At 40.2% G+C, this 8,810-nt stretch overlaps 1 pseudogene; it reads right to left on the minus strand.

Annotated features, from left to right (window-relative positions):
- Positions 1-517: 517 nt before the first annotated feature.
- Positions 518-8,810, minus strand: part of LOC116691586 (DENN domain-containing protein 3-like) — a 12,835-nt pseudogene continuing 4,542 nt past the window's right edge.

Raw genomic sequence — 8,810 nt, forward strand, 5'->3', positions numbered from 1 at the left:
TACTGTTTGTCTACAAAAAGATCTACCAAGTGAAAAAAGAACTTTCCTCTGCACTCTTTCATTTTCACTCCACCATTATTTTAATAATAATAATGTATTCTTTATGAGTCCCACAAGGGGAAAATACAATTTACACTCTGTTGTTATTACACACAGGCCTGAATTACTCACACATGATGAGATGAGCGAGGGGGCTGCCCATAGAAAGGTGCCCCTAGCAGTTGGCGGTTTGGTGCACCTTAGCAGTGCCCTGGAGATGAACTGGCACCTCTTCAGCTACCAGCCCACCACCATACTTTGGTCCACATGTGGACTTGAACCTGTAACCCTCTGGTTCCCAAACCAACTCCCTACGGACTGAGTTACTGCCACTCCTTTATCCAATCTTGCTCTCCTCAACCTCCCACAGTAAGATCCTGTTATCACAGTCAAATAACCAAAGTGTAAACATTAATCAGGTCTTGTGTATGAACTCACAAGTGCCTTTTTGCTACTTCTTCTCTCTTGCTTTACTTTAGCTTTCTCCATCTCTGTTCTCTACTCAACTTTCCAGATGGCGATCTTGCCATCGTGGCGTGCAGAGCCACTCAGGACGTAGCGGTCCTCAGCAGAGCAGAGCGTCTGGATGCTGTCTGAATGGGCCTGCAGCTCCTTAGCTACAGTGTGGCTCTCTGCGTCCATCACCAACACCTGACTTCTCAGCTGACCGTCAGACTGACCTCCGACACCGCTCCGGCCACGACAGCCCACCCAGATCTGGGAGGAGGAAAAGTAGCATGTGATGTGAAGTGATGACTGAAGAGGGGGAAAAGAAAGTTAAAAAAGGTAAAAAAGGGTAGTCCGCAAGACAGATGCAGACAAAAAATGTAGTTTGAATAACACAATTTTCATTAAAATTCATGACCACCTAAAAAAAGGATACTTTCCTATATGCATGTTTGCTATACTTATAAAAATATGTTTTCACTTGAACACATACGCACCCAACAAAATAAGCATTGCTAATGTTAATCCACTTTGCTTCTTCAATAAACAAAGCCAGCTTTGTGTTACTGTGACCCACAAAAGAATTAAAGTGTTCAATACACATTACGTATGCAAACAAGTTAGCACTCAGACGTAACAGAATTTGAAATGTATCATAGCTCACCTGGTCCTTGACTCGGATAATACAGGTGACTCCTGAACTGCCTGGCAGGGAGATTCTCTTAAATGGCCGTCTGTGGCGGTTAGTGTGCCAGAGACACAGCTCTCCTGAGTTTGCACAGCCCGTCCACAACTGACCTCGCTGGAACAAAAACACAAGGAAGTGGCATCAATACTGTTAGCACGTGCAAACATTAAGATACTGTGAATCAGTGACAAAAAGCCTTTTATGTGTAGCCAGTGAGTTTTCATGCACACCATCTTTGGCCACCAAATCAATTACAATATGGTTGTATCAGCATATCCAAATGTTGGACAAAAATTGTCAGTAAATACCTGAATCTCTCAGTTTCAGAAGTTGCAGTGACTACCTGCGACAGCTTCATTATCACTGTCCAGGTGCCTGAATTCCTTTTATCTTCTCTAGCAACTGTTTGTTGCTGGCTATCATAAATGTTTCATTTCCTAATTGACTAACATGTTTGAATTGCTGATTGAAAAGCTGAATGACTGACTTGCTAAACCACTAAATGGCAGCCAACTTGCTTAACTGATGAACATATTAGGATAGCAATGTCACCTCTTGGATCACAATAAAGCTGCTGAAGCTACTGGGCATGCTTCGTATGTCATCAGGAAGTGCCATTCTTCTTTGTGGTGTCCCACTCTTTTTCAATTCCACAATGCTGTCACTACAACCTGCACATACACAGATACTTTTCATCAAGCCATTATCAGGGTCAGGTAAGCTACATTTTGACAAGCAGACACAATTGGTCGAGTTCAGGCATGTTCAGAGAGGAATATAGGTCTTATAGTTGCCATGCAGTTTACACTGTAAAATGAGGATAACTGCGACAGTAAGGAAAGAAAATTAACATCCATGTTGACAGACAGAATGTGCACTTACAGCACCACAGCGCGCCATCATAGATCTGTATGGAGGAGAGACGGTCACAGCTGAGGTGGTACTGTCGCTTCACTTTGAGACTGGCCGAGTCCCACTGCAGAATTGTCCCATCACAGCTGCAGGAGTATGTCTGCTGACTGGGAAAGACAGTTTGAGTAAAGCTTTTAATTTAAAAAGAATGATTAAAACACTTTTTCATTTACACATTTAGACCCCCTATTTATAAAGCTGCTTGTAATATTTAACCTGATAAAACTGACAACTGACAACAAGAAAATGTCTCCACCTGTTGTGTTGATCTCTGGAGTCCACTGTAAGTCCAGTCACTTCATGTCTGTGCTCAGTCAGTTGTTTGTTGCAGGACATGCTGTGTGTGTCTATGATGTAGATTACAGAGTCTTGAGAGCCAATCCACACCTGCTCCTGGACCAATCCCAGCATGCAGTTCTACACAGAAGATGTGACATCTTAGTTTCACTTCCCTTAGAAAAAGGCGGACTAACTAAGTCTCAAAAACAGTGTAATAATATTACTGTATCTGCAAATACACAGTGTAGATGTACAGTGTGTGCACCTGTTCAATAATGTCTTAAACAGCTCAACATTGCACAAAGAGATACAACCAATAGAATTAATGTGAAGAATTTTGTGAAGAAAGAACGTTCATTTTAATCCAAATACTTAATGTAGTTTCATCAAAATAACATTATGTTTAAAAACAATTGTATTAAAGCCACTATGTGCAGAATTAGATCACTTCTAACTTTGCAGCCTCTAGTAGTAGCATCAACAAAGACAATGTGGCAGATTTTAACAGATTTGTTCTCATAAATTCTACACAGTGTCTTTATGTTGGATTTACTATATAAAGTTTAAATACATTAAGTCTAAAAGAGGACTCCACTGATGTATCATTGCATTCCTATAACTTAGTCCGACTCATGACAGACAGTGATGTGTAAAGTTGGTGGATTTCCTCTTTAAGTAAATATACTCCTCACCAGCTGCAACTCTCCAACCTGGATGCAGTCCTGCAGCATGGACCAGCTAGCTGCATCAAACACAACCACTTTGCCCCCACTGAGAGCTACCCACAGTTTCGGGTTCATCTCACCCTCTGACTCTTTGCAAGTCAACTGACCTGAAGTAAGTGAGAAAGAGACAAGAGACCAGAGGACCAGTGAATTGTGAGAGCTGACTGTATGCAGTAAAAAACAGATTGTGCAGCAGGGTGGTATAAAAAAAGTATGGACGTCTTCAGTGGCAGTGACAATTAATACATAGAAAAAATAATAATTAGTTAGTTGACCCTTAAATAAATTTGCACCATACTTACTGGCAGGAAAAGAAATCAATACACACTCTTTATCACAGCCAGTGTCAGCCATATTGATCACTACATACAGTACGTCTTGTTTATCTAAATGAATAGATAATCAACACACTGTAACGTGTTGCACACGGTACCTGGTGTGTAAAGCAGCACATGTACAGTCTGAGGTTCAGCCAGGTCCAGTGATGGGTTGATCTTGTGTTTTAGAGTCTCTGAGGTAGTTTCAGGCACCATCATGGGTACTGGTCATAGAAAAGACATGACATTATACAGCAACTATTATGATCATCGATTAATAGGTCATTGGTTTAGCAAAAATGCAAAACATTCTCTAGTTTCAGCTTCTCACCCGTGAGGATTTGATGTGTTTCTTTGTGAAATAGTAAACTGAATATGTTTAAGCTTTGGACCGTAGCAACCTTGGGCTTAAAGATGTAATATTCTGCACTATTTTCTGACATTTTATAGACCAAATGATCAATACACTATTTAATCATCATTATCATTAGTTAGTCGGAGTGAATAATTATATTCTTTCTATAAAGAAAAGATGGCATCTAAGATTTTGATTTATTCTATAAGCAAAATATCAAGAAAAATATTAAGAAACATCACAAGGGTGAGCCCAGACCTTCATGTTTGATCTTATCAAAGTAGGCCAGCTTTGAGGCAGCAATGAAGGACCTCTGTGTCTGCAGGCAGCCCATGACAGCATCCATTAACAGGACGTTGGTCAGAGCCTGAGTCATGTACTGAGGGTCCTGAAGACACAATAAATAAACCATATCAAAGAAATGTTTAACAAAAACCTTGAAAAGTGACTTATGTAGTCAAAACAGTAACTAAATCACTGATGTAGTGGTTGTATTAGGTTATATGGAAGAGTATTGGTGAGGTCACACTTACAGTACACAACGCTCTGCAAATATTTGTTATTTTATGTATTCTGTGTAATTGAAGTCACAGGTCAAAGTTCACCATTGTACAAATTTGAACTGTGAATGTGAACAGTGGGCCGGAACAGTGTTGTCTTGCTAGATAGTGGAGTGATAGATAGTTTATTGTTCCAGCGGTGTGCAATCAGCCTTTGTTGTACCTTATGCTGGTCGGCCATCTTGCGCCCGGCCCACATCTCTTTCACCACAAGGTTCCAGAGTTCCGTCTCTGTCTTCAGATTGGCCTCAAACACTTCAAGCCTACCAGAGGTCTTGATACGAATGGAAGGAATACGCACAAGTAGAAAGGGAGCTGAGGCAATCTTTACGTCCTGCACAAAGATGGGGGAGTCATTTGTTGAAACAGGAGTGCAGAGAAGGTGATTTTAGAGAAAGTGGATTAGTAAACACTTGACCTGTATGTCTCTGAACTTTGTGATTTCCAGGAAGCTCTGTCCTCCCACAGTAAGCAAGAACAGACGTTTCTGCGTCATGGCAATTTGACCAAACCCATGGGAGGTCTTGACACATGACGACAACTTGTAGACACATTCACTATTGTCAAGATGGTCAATGACCTCAGGGGGCAAGTTGACGTCTTGTGCCTCGGCCTCCGTCTCCTTCCAGAAGGTGTAGAAGACTTTGAAAAGTTCAGGGTCCACCTGCTTCTGCTGGCCTGGGACACAGAAAGAGAGAGAGAGAGAGAGAGAGAGAGAGAGAGAGAGAGAGAGAGATACGCAATCAGGTGCAAGCAGACATACAAACATATGCAAGACAAAGACACGTTGAGTGGGGGAAAAAACATGCAAATATAGCTGAAAACATTCCCACTCGCATAAACAGATTACGGTATTTTCACATTCAACATCAGATATCTTTGAATAGGGCTTATAATCGTTCATGTGTTACTATGATAAATGATCATCTGAATTCACACGGCTCATGAGAGTGGCTTCAAAGACTGTAATACTTGAATTTCCCTCCAAAGATCAAGTGTCTTATCTGATATCTCGTGACGTGGCTGACTGAAAACTTGTAAATTTTACCTATGCATTAGAAAGCTGATAATTGTTTTGTTGCAACACTAAACAAATTGGTGTATATATATATATATATATATATATATATATATATATATATATACACACAGTATATATACACACACATATTGTAAAAAGGTTTATTATTAATCTAAAGAAACCAACATAAACGTGCTGTACAGCCTTACAGAGCATTAAAGAAGTGCAACAGATCATCTAACTGTGGCTCGATTCAACCATCACAACAAGTGATGTAATCAATTAAAATTGCTTTAATTTAATGCTGGTGGAGAATAAAATTACTGTGTATTCAACATGTCGGCTCAGAGCACATCTATTCGGAGGATTCCAAAAAATGCCTTTAAGAATTACTAATCTTTCACCGTTGATTTGGATCTTGATTCAGCACCAGTGATGGTACACAATTTTTATCACTTTGCCTTGACTCACACTGCTGGTTGCAAAATATGGTATTTGTATGTCTGAGGCTTGATACAAGGTTCTGTACAATTTAGAAAAAATATTTTATCAAAGTTATCAAAAGAGATCTCTAAACCACACACATGAGCCTGCCTATCCTCACTTACCATCAGTAAGAGCATCAAATAATCGGTGTATGGTTGCTACATCCTGAACAATCCCGCACTCCTGAACGCAACGCACAAACTCTTCCTGAATCAGATGCTTTCGGGGAAGCGCAAACTTTTTAACATGGTCATCCGGCTGCACCAACAACTTCTCATTCTCTGTCTTCACCTAATAAAAAGGTGAACAAAGACAAAATCACATGTATCATCACAACTTTATCATCAACAAAGGCAGACTTGAATTTTCCCCTCAAACCACCACTTCTACAAGATTGTAATGATGGTTGTATAAACTGACTGGCCTTGAGCATTAGTTTCCTGAGTTCAGGTTGTTTGTTAGCTTGCTGTCTCTCGTCTCGGTGCAGTTTGTCCACAAGCCGCGAGACCAGCTGTGTGGGGAAGATGGCGGTGTCCGTCTTGTAGAGGTTCTGGAAACCACCTAGAGCGTCCAGCCGCCGCCAACACAATGTGTTAATGAATCCACGCAAGTAGTAGAATCTGCAGAGGGGAAATAATTGTAATCAAGCCTCAACTCTTTGGAGTAACAATGTTTTTTAGTGGAATTAAGAAGATCAACAACTGAGAGTGGAAATAATAAACAAAATGTTGACAGACCAACAGTGTAACTTGATTGTACAAATTAAAATGACAGGAATGACAGTGTTGTTCCTGGAAGGATGACAAGAGGATCCTAAGGAATAATAAAAGCAAAATACCTGGCGAGCAGAGTGGAATTCTCATTTTGGACAGAGAAGATGGCTTTGCCAAGCTGCTGGATCAGCTCACTGTAATAATTTTGGACAGAGTTGAAGGACAGAGAGGCTGGAAAATCTGGGAGCTTAAACACATTTGGAAGCTTTGGAGGAGTTCTCAGCGCTAGGAGATACAAAGGGGTAGGGATTGCATGGAGAACATATTGGGAGGAGGGGATAAAGGCAAGAAGCGGAGAGAAACAAAGAAACACTTAATCTTTAATAGCTACTTTGTCTACAGTATATCCTGATGGTTTTTGGCCTCTGTTGCAGTCTCACCGGGGTCAGACAAGATGATCCTTGTCAGCGGTGTGTTTCTTTGGAAGCTGATAGTTTGATCGTCTCTGAGGTTAGGGAGGCTCATCCCCAGTCTCTTACTCAGCTTGCTCTCTGTAATAGAGCTCTTACTCCGGGCTTGAATCTCCTGCATGGTGGGTCTGCGTGGGACCTTAACCATGGCCTTCATCCTAGACAACACATGATAGAAACAATGCATCACAGGAGTACTTTTATTTTTTATTTGGTACCTCACCACTCAAAAATGTTGTCAGTTGTTTGGCATAAACTTATTAACTGTCTGACTGCCCCCTAAGCTTAAACTAATGCAGTCGAATACAACAGCCCTGCAATAAATCCTACCCTCAAGAAGATTTTGTTTAGAGAGGTGCTGATTCAACATTTTTTCGAGGCTGTAGGTTGGTGTGCAAACACATAAAGTGTTAAACTTTATATTATCAGTTCCTTTGAGAGTTGATGGGTTTAATAACTTACTTCTGCATCTCCGAACGAGTGCTGAGTTCCATTCGAGCAAAGTTGTCCATTTTCCTGTTGAGACGATCCTTAAGGAAGGAATGGAAGATTTGTGTCTCCAACACCTGCAACACAGCCATGTTCATTTGAAAATGAGCCCCTGGTCCTAAGTTAAAATAACAGAAAATATTACCCGTTTTACCAAGTTAGTATTTACCTTTTTGTAAAACAGCTGTTCAGCTGCCTCTCTGGTTTTCAGGAACTCTTCACTGTTAAACACTCGATGTTCATAGTTCAGATGACTGCTAACATCCCTATTATACAGTATACATACATGTTTCCCTTAAAAAAATATATATTTTTGGAAAACCCTCCCGTTAGATCTCAGTACAGAAACAACACACACAGAACCTGAATGTGTTGACAATCAGTTCCAATGATCCTCTGGATGTCGTGGTTGAGGTTGTGTTGCCACGCTCTTCTCTGTGCCCGCTGCTCATTGATGTCAGCGCAGCTCGCGTGGTGGCACTGATGCAGGTCAAAATGTATCTGCAGGGACTGACACCTGCAGAAACACACTCATACTGTAGAAACTAATAGAAACACATTCATATCTTTTTTTCAAGTTTAAGAAAAGGATCAATAAAGTCGCACATCTACTGTCCAAGTCCAAATCCATTTGGCACTTTTTAGTTTGTTTGTTTGTATTTCTGTATAGTACTATTAGAAATTAACAGTAGTTGTATCACGCTTGACAGTGAGCACCTCTGTGTGAAGCAGTCTGCAGCAGCCGAGGGAAACTCTGGTAGGTCAAGAGTCTCAGAATAAGAAGTGGAGACACTTCCATTATCAATGTTGATTAGGATCAGATCATCTGTTTCCTGGACAGAAGAAGATCAAGAATAAAATCAATCCCTTCCTTATTTTATTTGTGCGTTTACTGAAAAGGTTCTTTTGTAAACAAATATATGACAATATAAAAAAAAAAAAAAATGTTTTGTGATCTAGGAAAATGTAGTCAACATTTGCAAACACGACCAATAGAAAATAAGAGTCAAATGTAATGCATTCACTTCAAAATGTGACTAAAACTTGTTTAAACTGTCTAAATCCTGCTGTGGATAACCTTCTTAAAGTTTAATGTTCAACTCTTTTCATCATTATTTCTGATTCAGAGATGGATATTTTGAATGGAAAAGCTACAGGGCATTTAAGATATACTATAAGTAGGTTTAACGTACAATCACTTCACAGCATTTCCATTATTCCATTCATTTTCCACTCTAATTGGAGGTTTTAACTGATTTGGAGGATTGTGTACTCACAGCAGCAACCTCGTCAAAATGACTAAGATGGC

This window comes from Etheostoma spectabile, chromosome 6 (assembly GCF_008692095.1).
Source record: "Etheostoma spectabile isolate EspeVRDwgs_2016 chromosome 6, UIUC_Espe_1.0, whole genome shotgun sequence".
Lineage (NCBI taxonomy): Eukaryota > Metazoa > Chordata > Actinopteri > Perciformes > Percidae > Etheostoma > Etheostoma spectabile.